The sequence below is a fragment of the Pinus tabuliformis genome, chromosome 9 (assembly GCF_031772625.1).
Source record: "Pinus tabuliformis cultivar Carrire ecotype Pingquan chromosome 9, CPIR1, whole genome shotgun sequence".
NCBI lineage: Eukaryota > Viridiplantae > Streptophyta > Pinopsida > Pinales > Pinaceae > Pinus > Pinus tabuliformis.
The window spans coordinates 1,505,818,196-1,505,839,569 of NC_142307.1; the positions used below are offsets into that span (position 1 = coordinate 1,505,818,196).

Consider the following 21,374-nt stretch of genomic DNA (forward strand, 5'->3'; position numbering starts at 1 on the left):
GCTCCTAGAAATGTAGATGAGGTGAGATATTTCATGGGGTTTTTATGTTAATACAGGAGGTTCATCAGGAACTTCTCATAGATTTATTATCCTATCACATCATTGCAGAGAAAAGGTATCAAATTTGAATCAGTCATTCTATGGTCGGGTGAAACGTGGGAGTCCTATCCTGGGTTTAGATTTTGCATCACCAATATGCAGTTATTTATCCTTGTATTTCTCTGAGTATTATATTGGTTTATATGTGGATCATATGGTTGGGGGCCCGATTGGGTAGGGGAGGCGGGTCAGCGAGAGGGATGGGGCGAGGTTCAGGGATCACTAACATTAATGCAAAATCATTGGAAATTTAAAGTTTTCAGAGGGGAGCAGGGTGAGGGAGGGGTAGGGGGAGAGGGACGGTGAAACGGGGACGGAGGGGGAGGAGAGGGCGGGGGGGGGGGGGATGGGTGAGAGACGGGAGGGGCAGGGGAGGGAGGGGGAGTGGGGGTGGGCAATGGTGGGGAGTGGAGGGGGGTGAGGGAGGTGTGGGGGGGGAGCGGGGCTTGAGGGAGGAAAAGGAGTGGGTGGGGTTGGTTTTTCTCATTTTTTTTATAATTTTATAATTGTTTTTTAACATATATATCTTTTCATGGTTAATTGTTTTTTTTATTATTTTTTTTTTAATTTTTAAAGTCAATTTTTTTAATTACTTTTTTTCTAATTTGTTTTGATTTTGTTTTAATATGTTTTGAATTTTTATTTTTATTTTTTTTTTAATTTTGTTTTTAAATTTTTATAATTTTGTTTTTAAATTTTGTTTTATAATTTTTACAATTCAATATTTTTTTATTGTTTTGAATTTTTTTTTTTTTTAATTTTGTTTTTTAATATATATATATATATATATATATATATGTATATATATATATATATATATATATATATATATATATATATATATATATATATATATATATATATTGTTTAGTTGTTTTTGTTTAATTGTTTTGTTTAATTGTTTCCCTCATTTTTTTCAAATTTAAATTCTTTTAATTATAATTTAAACTATTTTTTTTAATTTGTTCTAATTTTCAAAAAGCTTGGCTAGAAGCCTCCCAAGCTCACTATAATTTTGACATCGTAAAAGGCTAGGAAGATCAGTATTGCGACAAAGATTATGAAACTGACATCTAAAGTGGTTGTACGCGGGGCACTCGAAGAGGAAGTGGTTTTCATCCTCGATGTTCCTATTCTAATAGAGATGGCAGATCCTTTCCATCCATGGTGTTTTAGGAATTGCCCAACGATCGGTTTCGCTATGGAGCTTCCATGGTGTTTTAGGAACTGCGTAACGACCTGTTTTGCTATGGATCTCATGAGAGTTTGTTCTAATCTTCGCTATATTAATTTTCTTTTTTGAGCTAGTTAAAACAGACAGATAATTTTCTTTTATATTATTTCTTTATTTTTATAATTTTAATTAAAAATAATAATTCTTAAATTTTTATTTTATTATATTTTATATTTTGTTTATTTAAATTATATATATATATATATATATATATATATATATATATAGAGAGAGAGAGAGAGAGAGAGAGAGAGAGAGAGAGATGTGTGTGTGTTTGTGTGTGTAATTTTTTAAAGTTTTTTTTTTCTAATGAGGTTTTTATTTCTTATGTGTTTTTAAACTTGAAAAAAATGTTTTTACATTTTTTATTTAATTTGTTTTTCTTTAAATTATATATATATATATATATATATATATATATATATATATATATATATATATATATATTAAATTTCATTTTTTAATTTATTTTTTGTTTTTTTGTTAATTTTTTTATTTTTACTTGTTAATTTTGTTTTTTTTTTTTTACGTTTTATAAGCTTTTTGTTTTTTTTTTATATATTTTTTTATTTCAATTTTTTTTTGCCATGTTTTTTATTTTTACTTTTGTGTTTTATTACTCACATGATAGCCACCAACATTTAAAAAAAATATCCACCTTTAATTCATTAAAAAATTTAACATGTAGAAACTAAGCACTTTAAACAAAAAGGGTTGATTCTCATCAACACTTTTCAAAATCAAGATGAAAATCATTAAAAAAAATGTTCGTACTTGATACATAAAAAAATAAACCCTCTAGAAAATTGTGCTGGTGTTGCATCAACACTTTTCAAAATTAGCATGAAAGTCACTAGCATTTAAAAAAATTGTTCATACTTGATACACAAAAAAATTTGAAGTAGCAAAAGTATGCTCCGGAAAAAAAGGTGTATTCTGAATCACCATTTTTCAAAATCGAGTGAATTTCTGCTACCTCAAAAAAATAGGTACGAGGTCATTTTCTCATTTGATCAGCAACTATGTTTACTTAGAAAATATTAGAATATCACATTGTTTTTCTCAAGGCCGAGCAACCTCTACACTATCTCTCTTTGTCTCACAGATTCTTAGACAAGCTTTGGCCAATACTTAGCCAATTTTATGCTTACCCAAGTCATTAATTCCTTGCGTTGTTTCCTTTGGAATTAACCCCTATTAATTAGGAAAATTCCCCAATTGCAATTGTGCAATCCATCATAGGCCTTCCTCTAAATGCATGCATCGCCTGTACAATTTCGATGATTATAAAACTGATAGTACATCGTGCTTGAACTCCAATCTCAACTAGGTAACTCTCAGATCACGCATGCATGAGTTATTTATGGTTGAATTATTAGTTAATTGGTTGAACACTAAAGTTGCACCCCACTCCTAGACCTCCTACTAGGTCCTCCAACAGTTGGAACTAGTTTAACTGACTTTAACTCAATTAAACTGAAATAATTAATTACAACTAAAAGTAAACTCAAGCAGGACTCCTATAAAGTAGGATCCACTCTACATGACTCAAGTTAGACCCTTAACTTGAATTAGATGAACCACCTAAGTCAAATTCACTTAGTTAACTCGTACAAGTTTTCTTGTGATGTGGAATACCAGTTTTTCTCCTTATTTAACTCAAGGGAAAATTAAATCAAGATTTTCTAGTTGCGTTTTCAACACTCCCTCTCACTAAGAAAGGGATTATCACATACCCCAATCCTACCTCTATTGAAATTGAATTTGCCTCTTCACAGTGCTTTAGTCAACATGTCTGCAACATGTTCCTCTGTAGGAATGTATTCCAACAACATCATTCTCCTCTACACACAATCTCGTAGATGGTGATAACAGATGTTGATATGATTGGACTAATCATGAAAAATTTTATTCTCAGAGCAATTTATACAACTATTATTTTCATAGTAAGTCATTATAGGATCCATCTGGTAACCAAATAACCCAACAAGGATCTTCCTCACCCAGATAGCCTAAGAAGTTGCTTAACTAGTATCCATGTACTCTGCTTCTATTGAATTGAGTTCAACAAATTTATGCTTCCTGCTATACCACAAAAATCTGGTTAGCCCAACACTAAATATTCCCCCTAAGGTACTATTCTTCTTTGATGGACTCCCTACCCAATATGCATCTCTAAGTCCTTGAATCTTCACTCCCTCTTTTCGTTTGTACCAGAGATCAAACTGAGTGGTGCCTCTGAGGGATCTCAACACATGCTTAACTGCCTTCAAAAATAGTTTGGTTGGCTTAACCATTGCTTCACTGAGCTCCTTAACTACAAAACACATGTCCTATCATGTGTTCACCAAATACATAAGTGAACCCACAAGATTCCTATAAATAGTAGCCTCCATTACTTCACTTGAAGCAGCATCTTACTTCCTCCAATTTCCTATTAGATGGGTTTGTTGATCTCCATGTGGAAATTTTTCAGTACCTCTTTGGCATACTTTCCCTATGAGACAAACAGTTCCTCATCTCCTTGCCATACTTCCATACAAAGGAAATAATTTATGAGCCACGGGTCCTTCATCTCAAATTCTCTCATAAGATCCTCTTTGCAAGATTTGACTAACTTCTCATCACTTGTTAGAATTAAATCAAAGACAAATATACTATAATAAATAATTTACCTTCACCCACAATATGGTAAAGGCTCACATCTTCTTTACATTTGGTGAAGCCCAAGTTGGTGAAATAACTGTCGATTCTGGTGTAACAAGCATGGGGTGCTTGTTTCAATCGATACAACGCTCAGTTGAGTGTACACACATGCGACTCTCTGTTGAAGGTCTCAAATCCTTTTGTCTACTCAATGTACACCTCTTCCTCAATCACTCCATTGAGGAAGGTTGTCTTGACATCCATCTGATGTATCTTCCATCACATATGCATTGAAAGTACGAAAATACATTTGATTGAAGAGTACCTTGCTACTAGAGAAAAGGCCTCCTTGTAATCAATTCCCTCAACCTGAGAGCACCCCTTGGCCACAAATCTGGCCTTGTGTTTCTCAACACTCCCATATGTTTCTTTTTTCACCTTATAGATCCACGTGGAACCTACCACTGAATATCCCTTTGGACTTGGGATAGCTTCCTAATCAGTGTTCCTCATAACAGAGTAATACTCCTCTACCATGTCTTCAACCCACACTAATTTTTTCACTTCTTCCTCGAATGAGGATGGCTTCTTCTCTACACTCTCGCTTATCAGAGCCATGTAGCCAGTGTGCTGATCTGTGACCTCCTCTACTTGCACTATGATGTGGGTGTTCCCACATTCTCTCTAGAATCATGCAACAATATGTCAGCTTCTCTTGTTTGCTTCCTTCCATCTCTCAATTTCTTTGAATGAGTGGTTACTTCCACTCTCTACTCCTCTTGCTATAGACATATTTGGGCACTGCAACCCCAATCTTATATGTCAGTAAACCAAGGGTTCTTTAACCCCTAAAAGTGTTGTTTCATACCCTAAAGGATCATGGTCAACTGATTACATCATTCCCCAAAAGTTCCACCTAAAAAACCACTCAGAACTGGCCAAAACGGGACCATACTGGTTTCCCCACTGTCAAGGTGCGATGCATACTGAAGAGGCCTTCTGTAGGGTGTGATGGGCAAGGATGGAAAAATGTCCGAGACAGTTTGCTAAGTGGATGCTCATGGAATCTTCCAGAAACTTCTCCTATGACACTTGCCTCTCTGAATTCGCCCAGTGATGAGTAAGAGATCCAAGAAATCTCCAAGTGGAACCAAGAACAACAAGTGGAATGACACTAATCAAAAAACTAGAGATGAGTCACACCCTTGCAGACATCTATAAATGGATCCCTCATCTGAGAGATCTAGAGGCTGGAATTTTGTAATTTCTAAGGAAGTGCTGATAGTTTACCTTTGAGAAAGAGCATTCTATTGTTGGGTGATCTTTCTTTACATGAGGTGAAGAGGGATTTGATGCTAGGAGGATGATGCTGGTTTAGACAACTAGGTTGTAATTCTCCCTTCTACTACTAATAAAGTTCTTTGATTTTTCCTCCATACAATCGTGTATTTGTGAATGTTGTTGTTTATGAATGCCATTGTATGATCAATGTACTTCTAATTCTGCATTGTTTATGATCTAATAGATTGAGATGCTATGATGGTGTTTTGTTACTTTGTCTCTACAGGTATTCATTGAGCAGGATAAGTAGAAGAAGAGGTGCAAGCTCTATCAAGGGAGAGAGGAATCAAGAAAGGAGTCGAGCGGAAGATCCAGGTTGGTCTCTTTGTTCCTCTCTTATCTATCATACATAAAGGAAATCGCAAATTGTTTTGATTGTTTGTTTCTAGGATAGCTGCCAATCCTAGTGGGACTAGCAGATCGAAAAGACACTAGTTTTCCCAAAAACGAAATGGCAACTCCACTGGGGATCAAATAGTTTATTTGTTTGCTATTGATTGCTTGCTTTATAAACTATAGATGGAGCCTAAAGTTAGCCAGATAGCCTTCGAACAACTTTTTCTCTGCAACTGCGAAGTAGATGAATACTGCTATAGTCAATCTCCGGTTTAGTTTATGATTTGAACATCTAACTTACAAGCATCCTAGATGTCGTATTGGCAGCTCAATAACCTCCCAAGATCAGACCCCTGTACTTTGTTCTTTATTTTTCATGATAGCTCAGCCTAAATCATTGAACTCAGCTGCAAATTTGAGTGAAAGCCCACCTCAGTTTCATTCCCTAGCCCATCGCACTATCTATCACCGGAAGCCAATATGCATCGCACCTCCCGTGTGTAGCAGGTGAGATGCATCCCTATTTCTATGAAGCATAGGTGTGATGACTGAGTAATCTTATTTCTTGCCTTGAAATTTGGGTTTTTCTCCTTGTTTTCAGCTCTCTTCAGTTTTTTTGCTGCTTATGATCAGTATCTCATTGTTGAATCCTCCTTCCTTTACATAATTCAGCCTCCATTGATTAGGATTAGTGAATGTTTTTATGTATTTGTCCATCATTTGCAATCCCTCTGTCAAAAGTATCTTAATCGAACTATTGTTTTGATGCAAAAAAATGTCGTAACTGTAATTTTGAGTCAAAAAGAAGAGTGTTGTATACTCTTCCTCCTCTAGATAGTCGATTGTACTTTTGTCATTGTATTTGATTTGAATTGTTAATATTTGAAGTGTCGAAAGAAATTTTCCATTTGAAATTGAAAAGTGTCCTTTAGTCTTCCTTTCATTTTGAAAATAATTTGTCAAAATGTCACTTTGAAGAAGATATTTCAGGTCTATACTTAGTTTTCCTTTTTCGGCATTCTTCACATTAAAGGGAATGAAAAACAAATACATGCATTTGCATTTGCAGTTAGACTGTGTGCGAAAAGTGATTTAGGAAAAGTGCATTTAGTGTGTGCTCTTTGCTCTCTGTTTGAAAGAATCGTAATCTTCTTTCCTTAGTAGCTAGGATTTTCATTGCTAAAAATAAACAACAATTGTTTATCATTTTAGATTGCATATTTAGGAATTTTACATATACATCACGCGGTGAACCTTGAAAGGAAAACTTCTAAGCAAGATCAACTCTAAAATAAATTTCAATGAACTTAACAACGCTTTGGAACCTAACGCAACACATCTAGAGGTTTAGGCTAGAGACGTGTTCTGGTGTCGTAAAACCTAGTAACTATCACTTTCATCATAGGTTGGGTGATTCCTCCTCTTTGATACGACAAGTGCTAGCACAGACTTGTGCTCCCCATACCATCGCATATATATTGGGAGACCACAATAGGCTTATATCCTTTATCCATAGGAAGCCGTGTCTACTGCCCTATCGATTGCAATGCACTGAACACATCATTCAGGAAGAATGACTGTCGTACATAAGTCCTTGGTAATTTCTCTTCAATTTATCACGAAGGAGTATTTTGTAGTTTCGTGATTGGTTTGGTAATCCCTCTGTCTAGATCTCCAGAGTAACCACTTTTGTTCCATTTTGACTCCTTAAAAGAAAAGGTCCATCTGAGCACTTGTCACTTCAGGCTCATTAAAAATCGAAGGGGACTAGAGTCATCTTTAGCTTTTTCTCGACTCTTCAAAATTGAAAAAGCAAAGTTGTGTCAAAGCATCATTAAACTTTATTAAATTCAAAATAACATCCCTATTCCTTCGTTGATCTTAGGTAGAGTTAATGGAGTCTACCAATCATGGAATCCCTCTTGAGGGGATTCATATCCCTTCTACATCTTGGGGAAATATTGGCGCACCTCATATGGCCACATTATCTCTGCCAGGTTTGACTATTGGCCTACCAGTGTGGTTGTTCTCAACCTCTGTGGTTTAAAATAATGTGATTCCTCAGCAATCGAATCAGCATCCAGTTGATACTGAAGTTGACCCTTCACCTTCCTCTTCATTTGTTTCTCCCTCCCCTTCTTCATCTTCTCTTGGTGAAAACAGTGATGCTAGTAACCAAGCGCCTGAGAAGAAGAAGAAAGGAAAGGAGAAGAAAAAGAAGAAGGCATTTAAACAAGGGGGCAACCATGAATAATCTAGTGAAAATCCACACACTAAATCTCCAAAATATCCTTGTCTAATTTGTGGAGAAAACCATTTTCATCGAGATTTTCCTTGCATTCCATGGATCTTGAGAGAATTGTCTCCTTGTTCACATCGTCCGATGTCATCAACCTCTAGTGATCATGTTGACAACACACCATCAACTAGTGAAAATGAAATTCCTGGGCAGAAAGGAAAGGTCAAAACTCCATGTGAATTATGTGAAGGGGATCGTCGTCTTCCCCATTTTCCTTTTTTGGATGAGGCCAAAAGAGTATTGCATAACCATCCTGCTTCACCGCAGTGACTTCCACCTGGATACAAGAAACTTTCTCCCAGTCCTTTACTAGTTGAAAATTCGACTAACTTAACTGAACCGTTGGTCGAAAAACCTATCGCTGAAAGTAAATCTTCTGAGTCCACACTGGACCAAAGTCAACAGGTACAGATGGCAGTCGACCCAATCTTGACTTCAAAAGATCCACCTTCAGATGATATCATTCCCAAAGAGAGTGAGAACGATACTGTTCAAATTATTTTTGTCAATTTAGAGCCTGATGAACTTGGGGGCAATCTACCCGTTCCTTCAAAACAGGAAGAGAATCCCCCAGTTCTCGTTGCTCAAGGGGTTATTTCACCCATTTATGTGATACCACATCCAAGAAATCTAATCACTTCCTTTTATTGGAATCAACTAGCAAGATATCGCCTTCCTTATAATGTACCATTCTGAATCATAGTACAAGTTTACAAAATGAACGTGTCTGGAACTATCATAGATGAAGGGGCTTTAGTGAGTATCCTTTCCTCAAGTCCATGGAAAGTTCTTGGTTCGCCATCACTTATGCCTGGTAAACAAAATTTATCAGGCTTTAACAAACGAAATAGTCAACCGTTAGGGATCCTTCCTAAGTTGCCGATAACTTTGAGAAGGAAAACCATTCACTTGAACGTGATGGTGGTCCAAGGACCGTTAGATTACAATCTACTCCTTGGACGTGACTATGTTTATATCATGGAAGCTATCGTTTCCACACTCTTTCGAGTGATGTGTTTCCCGCATGAAGTAAAAATTATCTAGCTTATTGACCAACTTTCATTTCCCGGTTCAAACATAGTACCAAACCAAGCATCATCCCTAAATGTTCTCTTTGAGTCAAGTATGACTCTTTAACCTTCATTCCATCCACCTAATTACCGTGAGTAGATAGTGAATGTAACTAAGGTTAGGGGGCATGCACCCTTGTCTATTTGGCGGACGAACCTAGCTATAGAGCTAAGTTTCCCTGTAGGTTATGTCATCGGTCTAGGTGACCTTTCACCTTTGTCTATTTGGTGGACAAAGTGCAGGAAGTGTTTTGTCTAAGTATTGATAGAAAATCATCCTGCTTAACCATAGTAAGTTTCCATATGGTTACCGAAAACTTTTTTCATTATGTAAAGGAAGCAAAGGAAGGGTTTTGTCTAAACAAGTTGATGAAACCATCCTACCTAACCTCAGTGGTTCTTTAGCTTTAGTAGTTTTTCTAGCTTTGTTGTTTGGTCATTGCCAGCCTACATGAAAAGGCTCCCGAGCATACTTTCCACAAGGTTTGAGCTTGTCACTAAAAAATGAACCCGCACTCAAATGAGCAGTGTTATCGTATGGTTCAAGCTCTTAAGAAATAAACCTACCAATGGGCAATGTTATCATATGGTTCAAGCTTGTCAAAAAATAAACGTACCAATGAGAAATGTTATCGTATGGTTCAAGCTCGTTAAAAAATAAACCTACCAATGAGCATATGTTCCCCCACAGTTCAAGCTCATTAAAAAATGAACCCACCTGTTAACACCCAGGTTGTTCCCTATGACTCCCAAGGGAATACGGCCGGGGTAACCACTAACCAATCTTTGGATCACAGTTTCTAGCCAAACTGTAATCAGAGAGGGCTCTCTCTTTATGATTTGTCTCTGTTATGATGGTGCTTTAGGCTAGCTATTATGCTCAGGTTTTGGTTTATGTTTTGGTTGAAGGATTTCTTTCAGGTCTTAAGATGTAGTGTTTTTAGAGTAAAATATCATTGGGCAATGGAGTCTGGAGTTGTGAAATGCTTTGAAATGAAGGATTGGTGGTGCTCAAACTGCAGGGCCAATTTGGTATTTCAGACAAACAAATTTAGCTTAAATGGTGATGTATGTCAACCAACAGAAAGCAATTAAGAATTTTCTATTAAGCTAGTGAGGTGAAAGTGAAACACGCTGCACAGGAGCAAACTTGAATTCCTGTGACAAAGGCCACTGTGAAAGATGTATTCTGAAAGTGCAGCAATTAAGAATTACACTTATCAAGATTGCATCTGAAGAAAACATTCATTAACAACACAGATTGAACTCAGGGTATTCATTGAATAAATCCTGAAAGTTATTATTTTTCCTTGTTGCTAAATATTTAAAGTTAGATAACATATGGATTTTAACAAACAAAATACATAACAGAGAGAGTTACAGAGACTTATTGTATGGTGAAATACACAGGAATCCAGCAGTTTTCAACAGACACCAGAACGCATTCAACACTTTAGAAATCCGAGAAATTCCATCACTTTCTTTATTAACCTCTGAAAGGATTACAGCATAAGAACTTCTTCAGGAGAAATCAACAACAACCCTTGCAAACTCATGCGAAGGGGACTTTATAGGAATGTTTATACAAAATATCTCAGGCATTGAGTCATCTGAGAGAGAAAATATCTTCATAAATTCGTTCAGAAAGTAGAAAAGAAGTTATTACAACTTTGAATGCCGCATAAATGCTTTTTAATTCTGTCAGAGGATAATTTGACCTTTGGAGGTCATTGAGTCAGTTGAACCGCTTTGCTTTAACGCTGAATAACGTGTCTTTACTTTTGGCTGCGTTGTATTTTCTCGGCTCTGCCAGCTGTGTCTTCCTATTCTTGCTGTGTTGGCCAAAATCTTTGCTGAGTTGGCTGAGCTTTAATCTTTGATGCTTGCTGATTTTGTTTAAACTGTGCTTTGCATGACAACTGATATTTTAAAAAACAAAATTTGGTGAGTGGCTTCCCTGTCTATAAAATTTTCTGTATTGTATTTGCCCACCAGTCTTGCGTAGGGAGTTGATGCCTGAGAATTGCATCCATAGTCTCCTCTGCCTCTGTATACTTGAAAAAATTGGGTGCCACATCAAACAGGTGATTGATCCCATTCATTATAAAAAATAGATTTTCTACCTTGTTGTAGATAGTCTGTCCTGTAGCTGGCCCTGTTTCTTCTGAGCTGCTGGGCTTCTCATTGATTTCATTCGTGGCAAATGCATTTACTCTTTTGGCATACTTCTCATGAATGAGCAGTCTCCCTGCGCTGTTCAGTAAGCTAGGGAGTCCTCTGTTTTGCAGCACCAGGAATTTATCCATGAATCTTTTTACCTCGGTCTGCATGTCTTGGGTTCTTCTCTCCAGTGTCTGCACCAAATTTCTTAATGTGAGAACCCTTTTGATTAACTGAATGGCCTCAGTCCTATTGGGAATTCCCATGTTTTCCAGCTGAGTACTTGTTCTATTATTTAGCACATTGATCATTCTAGTGGCAATTTCAGGCATGTTGCCTAGAGCAGCCCTTGACATGTGAATTTCAGCTTGTGCTTTTGGGATGAGCTCTACTTGCTCATGGATTGTCTCCATATATTGCCATTGGTCAGTAATAGACTGGCCAATGTTGGTCCATAGCATTGCCTTAAGCCCAGCTATGACTTTGTCTAATTTGAGCTAATTTTCTAGCTCTTTTATCCTGTTTCTTAGGGCTTTCACCTCCCTGTCCTTCTCTGCCACAACTTGTTTGGATTTATCATACCTATCATTTACCTTGGCCAATTTATCCCTGGTCTCATTTAACTCAGACATTTGAGCTTCCAGGATTTGAATTTCATTCTTTACCTTTTGCATGTCCAAGCTAGGGGCCTGCTCTGTTGGTGGAGGTGCTGCTTGATCAGTCTGTTGAGGAGGAGGAACAGTAGTTGTGGCAGCTTCCTCAAGATTTATGATTTGAGGAGGAGGCTGGGAAGTCTGCCCTTCTTCTCTCTGTTTCAGAGATGCCTGTAATGTTGCCTTTGCAGCCTCTGATTCTCCCAGCCGCTCTTGTGTCTGGAGGAGCTGCTTATATAGAGATATCAACAGATCAGTGGCATCTTTTTCAGTTCTTTGTTGGGCCACTTCATCTGTCTGAGGGTGAATAGTGGCTGGGAGCTTGATTTTTCTCTTTAGAGCTGCCATATTTGCATCCCTCAGTTTCAATATCTCCTGTATGCCCTTGATGTCTTTGGGATTATGCCCAATCTTTATGATTATGTCTTCTAGGGCCCTGATCCTGTTGTCCTTTGCCTGGGATGATGCTCTCTCCAACTCTAGCTGAGAGGCTGTATTGTTAAGGCTATTATGTAGCCTGTAGTTATCCAATGTTTGGTCTGCTAGGGAAGCATAGACCATCTCACCCGTTTGCTTATGCAGTTCTATCTTGTCCAATGGGTGGATATCCTTGGCAAGGACTTCCAGGTTAGTCCTTAAGTAGTCAGAGGAAGATTGGGGCTGCACTGTTGTTGGCATAAAATGACTCATGATCATTTTGCCTTCATTTACATCAAAGGCAGACATGAGTCTTTGCTGATTGGTGGGAGCCATGTTTAACAGATGATTGTACAGTTGTCTCTTGATGGGCTCATTTCTCCTCTTAATGTCGATGAACTGTTGTTTGATACTGAGTCCACCTTCTTTCTGCTGGCCGGAGGAGCTGACTTCTCCTCCCATTGTTCTCTCTTGTTCCTGCTGGAAGGAACTTGCAGATGCCTCCATACTAGGCATGCCCATACCCAAAGATTGCCCTGTAGGCATCTCTTCCTCAGAGAATGGATTTATCCTCTGTCTTTTCTCCCCCTGGCTTGCTGATGTGGTTAAGGGAGTTTCTCTATCCCTTTTTCTACTAACATCCTCCCTTTGTGGAGTTTGGAGGACTGATGTTTCATTGGCAGCTTCTTGCCTAGGAGGCACTATGTTTTGAGGTTGTTGGTCAGTGAGGTTTTGGGCCTCAACTGCCCCTTCTTGCTGTGTAGGCTGCTCCTTTTCCTGCTGTCCTTCTCTTTGCTGTGTACCCTGTTGCTGTTGTTGTTCTGCCTGCTGCTGCTCTTCTTTATCCACCTGCTGCTGAGTCACTGGAGGTGGCTTCTCCTTGCCATGGAGTGATTGTTCTGTCTCCATTTCCTTTTCTTTGCCTTTGCTAGATATATTTTCAGTGGCCTTGGTAGTTTGCTGTTTGGCAGTTGAGGAGGATGCAGCTGCTCCCACTTGTGTGCTCGGAAGTGTGAATACCTGTGAACAAAGTTCAAGGTCAGCCATCTTCCTTAGATTCCTTAGTTCCCTCTGGTTTAGCTCTTCTTGTGACATGGGCTCCTCTAAGGTCCCTCTCCTCCATTTGTCTTGGTTTGCATATTTTTCAATGTGAGGGATACTATGGTGATCATAGGCAGATAACTTATATTTGAGCCTCCTCATAGTTATAAAATGATTAGGGTCATAGGGTGTCCATAGGAAACTGGTTTGCAGGCCAAGGGACTCAAGCATTCTATCTGCTTCCTTCCATCCTTGCTCCCTCTCGTTATAGATAAAATGGACAAGTTGGTTTTTTACCTTTAACTGTGCTTTTTTGCCTTTTCCTGAAAAGTGAAGCACATCAACCCGGCCAAATTTCCTAAAGTACTCTAGGGCAAATAGCCTCATAGGCACATACTTAGGTAATCTGAATGGAGGCAAATCACACCCATATATCCTAATGACAATGTGGTTTTGGTAGAAGTACCAATCCCCAATGCTGTAAGCTTTGGATAGTTGAAGAATTCTCTGCATGTCATCAGTGAGTCTCGGAGGAGGTGAGCTCATCAGCATTGCCATAGCTGGATGGATGAACAGATCTATGAATTCACAGTAAGTGTATGGAGACTCAGGTGTAGTGTGGAAGACAGAGGACCAATAAACCACTGATATGGGATTGCCTTGGGCATCCATTCTTTTGATTGGAAAATGAAATCTCTCATATTGATGGTACAAGATCAAATGGTAAATGTAGGAGGTGTATCTGAACATCTTTTCTCTGGATAAATTCATTAGCTGCTCATGCATTTTGTCAGAGATGTAGGTGGCATAATCATAGCAAACTGGAAGTCTGCCCGGAGCGAACATCAGCATCATCACCAGCACAGTTTGGTCTACCAATTCTATTGAGCTATAGCCCAAAATCGGACTAATCATATCTACCAAGTCCCTGCCCAACTGGTTAAGGTATACTTGGTTCAGAGGAGGATATTGCACAGAATCAGAGTCAATGTATAACTGATTTAACTTAGTGATTTGGGCATCTGTCAATCTATTCCCTTGTTTTATCAAGTCTACTAGTGACAAGGGGACCAATTTTTTCTGAGTTTTGAAGCAGAGCATGTTCCTGATGGCTTCAGGAGTGATGTAGAAGAGAGCAGAACCAGAAGGATCCAACACAGACCTCTGGGTAGGGTCATAGTATTTAGCACAAAGATGGATCAAATCAGGGAATTGATTGACTTGAGGCAACTTAAAAATAGGAAGAAAAGAATCCCATATACCCAACACATCTGCTCCAGTTTCATGCTTGGCCTTAAGTTCATTGGGCAGGTGGATATGGAACTTGGTCCTCATCAACATCTCTTCTGCAATCTGATAATCCATATCTGCCAAGGCTTGCCATTCCAAGTTCCTTTGAGGGGCATTTAGAGGCTGAACATTTAGTACTACAGGTGTCTCCATTGCCAAAGAGGATTCTGAATTAGGTGTAAAGTGGTTTCAATTGAGCAGGACAGTATAGAGGAGTGTCTCTTTACCAGGGAAGGTGAAGTTATAAGGACCAGAGAGTAGTTCTAATAAACAGCAATTGAAATACTGTTTAAAGCTAAAATAAGACCAATGCCTGGCCTCACTCTGTCTTTCTCAGTGGTTAAACTCAGTTTAAATGAGTCTGTCGCGATTGCGCGAACAGAGCTTGATTTTTAGTGAAAGTATGGGCAAACAAGGCTCGGCTAGTATTCTTCGAGTTCACAACTGTAAAAGGGCCAAGTGCAAGGATTTCTGCCGGTGAATTCAAGAGTTTTTCCGTTATAAGTTCTTTTGAGGGAATTTTCAGACAAAGCAGGTACGTGAAGGATTTACAGTGGAGAATACCTAGTAAAGAGTAAGCAATGGTCGCGGGTGACTATGGAAATGGTGCGCCGACGGTCTCCTGGTCAGGTACTGCAGGTTGGTAGACTTTTGGTCGTAAAAATCGCATGCAGGAGCAACGAGTGTTTTTGTAGAAAAGTGAGAAAAACACGACATTTGGCTATTCTATTGGTTTTATGGACTTTTGGCATAGGTGGGGTCAGGGCCGGCTGACGTCATAGGTGAGGTGGCGGGCTCTGATTGGTCCACGGGGATGGTGAAGTGGCAGGACAGATCGGCAGAAGGCCGGGCGCAACGGTTGACGTGATGGCATGGTGGTACTGACGTAGTACAGGCAGGATAACTGAAACCGGAAACAGCCAGCGGTTTCATATCGCACCGCTTATGGTACGGGGAAGGCATCTGTCAGGCGTACCTCCGATGAGCTGTGGTGGAGACGCGTGGCGACCGCATGACGTAACCCTTCTGACAGATATCGAAAGGTATCTGTCGGACGTCGGGGCCCTTCCGATATTGATAAGGACCGTTGGATCCATGATGCTTGATCGGACGGCGGTCGGGTCGATGACATGCTCGGTGGATACGGCAAAGGCGCGACATTATTTAATATTTATTTTCGGGATGCGCGCTTAGGCGGAGGATCATCGGGGTATGGTGTTTAGTAAGGTTTTTTAATGTATGTCGAAAAATCAAATGTACGCGCCGAAACTTTGGTTAAGCGGCAGAAGTGGGTTTTTTGGATTTTTTTCATGATTTCAAAGGGGTTATGGGTAGAAAGGGGCTTGTATAGGGTTTTTCTTTGCAAATGATGGTTTAATGAGTGGAATGACTTGAAGCAAGGGGGAGAGATGAGGTATAGGCTCATCCAAGTGACCAGATGTCATTTTGATTCCTTTTTTAGAGAACATATGGCTATAATGCCAAGGGGAGGGGTATTTATACAAAATTTGGGGTTTATACACCATGGTGTTAATATTAGTAGGGGAAAGGTGATATAGGGGATTTATATAGTAAAGTTAGAGTTAATATGGATGGGGGGGATGAATGAAGGGAGAAAAAACTAAGCTTATTTGTGAAACACTTAGCTTAATGAGTAGATCAAAATGAAAAGATTTTACAGAAGAAATGTGGCTTTTGAAGGAACAAGAACCACCATGAAACCATAATCTTTTTCCATGAATCTCAGCTGATGAGGGAGTATTAGTAATGAAATGGAAAGGGGAAGAAGGGAGGTTAGTCATGCTTTCTGTTTGCTGCAACTTGATTACGAAGAACACCTTCTCAATTGATTAACTTTGCTTTGGTAAACAAAGTTAACACACCTGCAATGGTAAAGATAACCTTTCTGCAACCCCAACTACTTACCCAGCTACTTGCCTAGCATTTTTTATTTCTTCTTGAAGGGTGCACTTGGACTTGCAGACCCTTACTTGCCTTTTCTTTTCTTTGGCTTTTTCTTTTGTTTTTCTATCTACTTCCACCCTTATTTCTTCCAAGGTCCCAGATTAAGCTGTTGGGAGCCTTTCCTTCTCTACCTGAACTATTTGTCTGCCAAGATTAAATAGTTTGGACAGACTCCTTTCTCTATTCTACAACTGAAAATTTAAATCATGGAATGATCGAGATTAGACTGTTGGAACATCCACCAAAATTTGAAGTCCATACCAAGCTATAAGCACAGATTGGATTCTCTTGGAAATATGTGGTCTTTGAATCATCAAAGCAGAGCATATTTGGACCTTTCATAGCCAATCATGGAATATGAAACCTATTGGTATAGGTAGCTAACAGTGGCTCCACATGGGGATGGTGTTTCATTTGAAAGACCAAGAACAACAGGTCAGAATGCCTTGGCCCTTGACTGTTTTTATGAATTTGAAGTTTGCTGCTTTGGAATGCCACAATTGTGTGCTTCTCTTCTTGGTAGGCCTCTGATTCTTTTCACCTTTTGCTGATAATTAATTACACTTGAGAAATTGCATTTTACAATTTAACAGAAAGTAATATATACATTTGGGTATGTACAATCGAAGCTCATGCTGTACTTATGGGTGGTATTCAAAATAGTGCTTCAGCATCCTGCCATTCACAAGACCTTCATCCAAGTCAGTTTCATTGAGACTTTTTAGGAAGTAAGTGTTGTTACCTTGCAGTGCTTGGACAGCAAATGGTCCTCTCGATAAGGAATCAAATTTTCCATGTTTTCCTTTGTCTTCTCTTCTTGCATCCCACTTGAGGACTTTGTCACCAATGTTAAAATCTTCTACCTTAGTTCCTCTATCAAAGGCCTTCTTTAGTTTTTCTTGTAGAACTTGAACTCTGCTGAAAACTTGATCTCTAGTTTGTTGTAGACATATGATTTGATTGATTCTTCTTTGCATATCATTTGGTTCAGCTTGGCTTTCTTGAAGAAGTTTCATAACAGGCACTCCTAGTGATGAGGGGAACTTGGCCTCTAATCCATAAACCAACTCATATGGGCTGGTCCCTATTGATCTCTTGGTTGTTAGTCTATCTGCCCATAAGGCATTCCCAAGCTTCTTATGCCAATTCTTTTTGTTCTCTTCAAGTACTTTTTTTATGATATTTACCAGACTTTTATTTGATGACTCAGCAAGGCCATTTCCTTGAGGATAGTATGCAGTGGAATGGCCCAGAGTGATGTGAAATTTATGTCAGAAGTTCACCATTTTCTTGGATCTGAAAGCAGCAGCATTGTCTGTTATTATTTTGTCAGGACAGCCAAATCTAGGCAATATGTTGTTCTCCAAGAACTGAATAATTATTGAATCATTTGATTGTCTGCATGGGACAGCTTCAATTCACTTGGTGAAGTAGTTTTTGGCTGTCAAGATCCATCTATGTTGGCCTGAAGATGAGGGTTGAATTTCCCCAATGAAATCCAATCCCCATTGTTGAAAAGGTCTCTCTGTTGCAATAGGCCTCAAGGGAAGTGGCAGCAACTGTCTCTTTCCCTCAAACACTTGACATTTATGACATGAGGTGGTGAACTTCTTGACATCAGAGAACATGGTGGGCCAGTAATATCCAGCCCTTAGTATTTTATCCACAGTGGACTTCCAATACAAGTACCCACCACAGTCACCTGCATGAAATTCTTTTATGATATTGTCAGCTTCATTTTCAATTAAACAGTGCAGCAATGTACCTTCATGGTTTTTCCAAAGCAGATTGCCATCCATCACACAAAATCTTGAGGTTTTCATTTTTAAGAATCTACACTTAGTTCTGGACAGTCCTGGGGGAGCACACAAGTTTTGTAACACATAACAGATATCCGAGTACCAGGGGGATTGTTCAAAGGCTACATTGATCTTTGGAGTCGCCAGCTCCGGTTCACTGTCCAGCTGGTTAATGTCTAAGGCTTGAAAATTTGTTTCTGTCATTGATTTGGCCAAGCCTTGCCCTTTTATTAGTTTTGTAGGTTTTATCTCAATGTCAAATTCCAAAATGCTGGCAATCCATTTTCCTCTTCTGCCCTCTAAATTTTCTTGGGTGAGAATGTCTTTGACAATAGGACTTGGCACATATGCTATAACATGGGAATAAAGGATATAAATCCTAAAGTCATTAATGGCTTTGACTAAAGCATAAGCTTGCTTTTCCATGATTTGATATTTTAAAGGTGCATCTCTGAGAGCTTTGCTAAAGAAAGCAATTGGCTTCTCATTTCCTTGGTCATCTTTTTGTAATAGAACAGCAACAATAGTATGTTGGGAGGCAAAAGAGAAAATGATAAATTCTCTGTCAAACTGAGGGTTGGTCAACACTGGGGTTTGGGTAAGGGCCAATTTTATACTTTCAAATGCTTGATTGGCTTCAACAGTCCATTTTACTTTTGAATCTTTCTTTAGCATGTTATTTAATAATCTGATTAGTTCTGCTAAGTTTGGGATAAACCTTCTCAAGAAATTGATTTTTCCCAAGAATCCTTGCAACTCTTTGACATTTCTTGGGTGAGGCATTTGTAGGATAGCCTGTATCCTATCTGGGTCAATTCTAATGCCATATTTAGAAATGATGTGGCCCAATAGCTTGCCTTCTTCTAAACCAAAGAGGGACTTCTTAGGATTCAAGGAGATTCCATATTTTCTGCATTTTAGGAAGATCTGTCTCAGATGTTTTATATGTTCTTGGTCTGATTTTGAGAAAGGTGTAAGGTCATCTAGGTAAATGACTAAAAAGTCATGAATCTCCTTTGCAAAAGCAATGTCCATTTCTCTTTGAAATGTTGCCCCTGCATTTTTCAATCCAAAAGGCATCTTTACATATTTGAAAGTTCCCCATGGGGTTGTAAATGATGTTTTGTCCTGATCATCAGGGTGAACTAGGATTTGATTGAAGCCTGAAAATCCATCCAGTAATGAGATCCTTGAGGCCCCTACCACCCTTTGAAGAATGTGATCCATCTTGGGTAAGGGGTAGTTGTCTTTTAAAGATACTTGGTTCAGATTCCTTAAGTCCACAGACAGCCTAATTTCACCAGTCTTCTTTCTTGTAGGGACTAAGTTGGAGATCCATTCAGAGAATCTGATTGGTGCTATGATGCCTGCCTTGAACATTTTTTGTACCTCTTGTTCCATTGCTGGGAGAAGCATAGGATTGATTCTCCTCAGTTTTTGTTTAAAGGGCTTTTGATCAGGTTTGAGAGGGATAGTGTGCTGGATTACAGAGGTGTCATAGGACTTTAGGTCCTCATAGCTCCATGCAAAAACATCCTGGAACTCTTTAAAGAGGTCAATGTATTTTTCCTTTTGGTCAGGAGGTAAGGAAGCACATAATTTAATTATCTTGGGTTTGTCAATTGTACCTATGTTACATTCTTCAATGGTTGCATTTAAGGGCTGCATTTTTGGTTTTCTGGGAATATCATTTGAGTCAAAGATGTCTTCTAGTGGGGTTAGGCCTATTGGTAGAAAATTGTCTTTCAGCTCAATGATTTCAGTTACAGCATTGGACACTTCCTCTTCACAGTTAATTTGTTGAATTTGCTGGATGTTTTCTATATTGAAAATAGTTGGATTCAGCATTTGTTTTGCAGTTCTAGGTGATATTGGCTGAGTAGTCTGTTGAAACTGTATTTGTGATGGACATGCTCCATCAAATATTTGTGATTGACTTGCTGTCTCAAGTATTTGTGATTGACTTGCTGTCTCACTGTCAATATTTAGTCCTGCAAATTCTTGCTGCAGAGTTAAAAAATGGTTTATTTGCTTGTCATCCTCAAATACTTGCCAATCATTAACATTGTTTGGAATGGAGGGTCTGTGTTTTACCTCAGCTGTAAAACAATGATGGGGCTCAAAGGGCAACTTGCAGGTACTTGCAAAGGTGGCTAAACTATGAGCATGTAGATTGTGGGTTCTGGGAATTTTAGTAATTTGGAATTCAGAGAAAAAGTTTAGTACCTCAGCAACAGCAGACCTATAAGTCCTTAGTCTTTTGTCATTGGTCACAAAGTTTCCTTTCACTTGTTGGATAACTAAATCTGAATCACCCATGATTGAAACCCTGGCAACTTGTAAGAATTTTACCAACTTGAGTCCTAGTAAAAGAGCTTCATATTCTGCCATGTTATTAGTACATCTGAAATTCAATCTATAGGCTCTGCCTTCTGCATGACTATTTTCTTTATTGTGTACCCAAACTCCATCTCCTGCCCCTAATTTGTTGACTGAGCCATCAAATTCAAGGAACTATAGAATATCTTGTTGGGAAGGAGATTTTATGATCTGTTCATGGGCTGGCCATGTGAGCAGCAGTTGTGGTTTTTTCTCTAGCTTGTCTTCTAGGGCAGTCTCATCGTTTGATGGGATGTTCTTGACAACCAGGGCAGCAGCAACATCTAGTGTTTGATTGACTGTTGTTTCATGGGTGATAATTCTTTCATTTGAGTCTTCCTCTTGTATGAGTGTCTTGTAGTCCTCCTTACCCTTTGGGGGAGTTGTGGTGTCATTGAAGAGAATGTATGAGTCTATGTCTGAATGGACAACATATATAGGAAAATTTTGAGGCTTTTCTTCACTGCTGACCATGTACTTCATTAGTGTTTCTTTGTACAGTATTTTTGGTTGCCCAAAAACAGATATGGTGGCATATGACATGTCTAATTGCAGGGAACCTTGGAGTTTGGCTCCCCATGATCTTGATAACAGCATCCCATACTTAGGTGGGATATCAGCAACTACCACATCCATTAGGATTGT

The 21,374-nt window shown here is 38.8% G+C and overlaps 1 pseudogene; it reads right to left on the reverse strand.

The window, feature by feature from the left end:
• LOC149154316 (pirin-like protein) overlaps positions 1 to 13,164 on the reverse strand; it is a 50,133-nt pseudogene extending 36,969 nt beyond the window's left edge.
• Between the last annotated feature and the right edge of the window lie 8,210 nt (positions 13,165 to 21,374).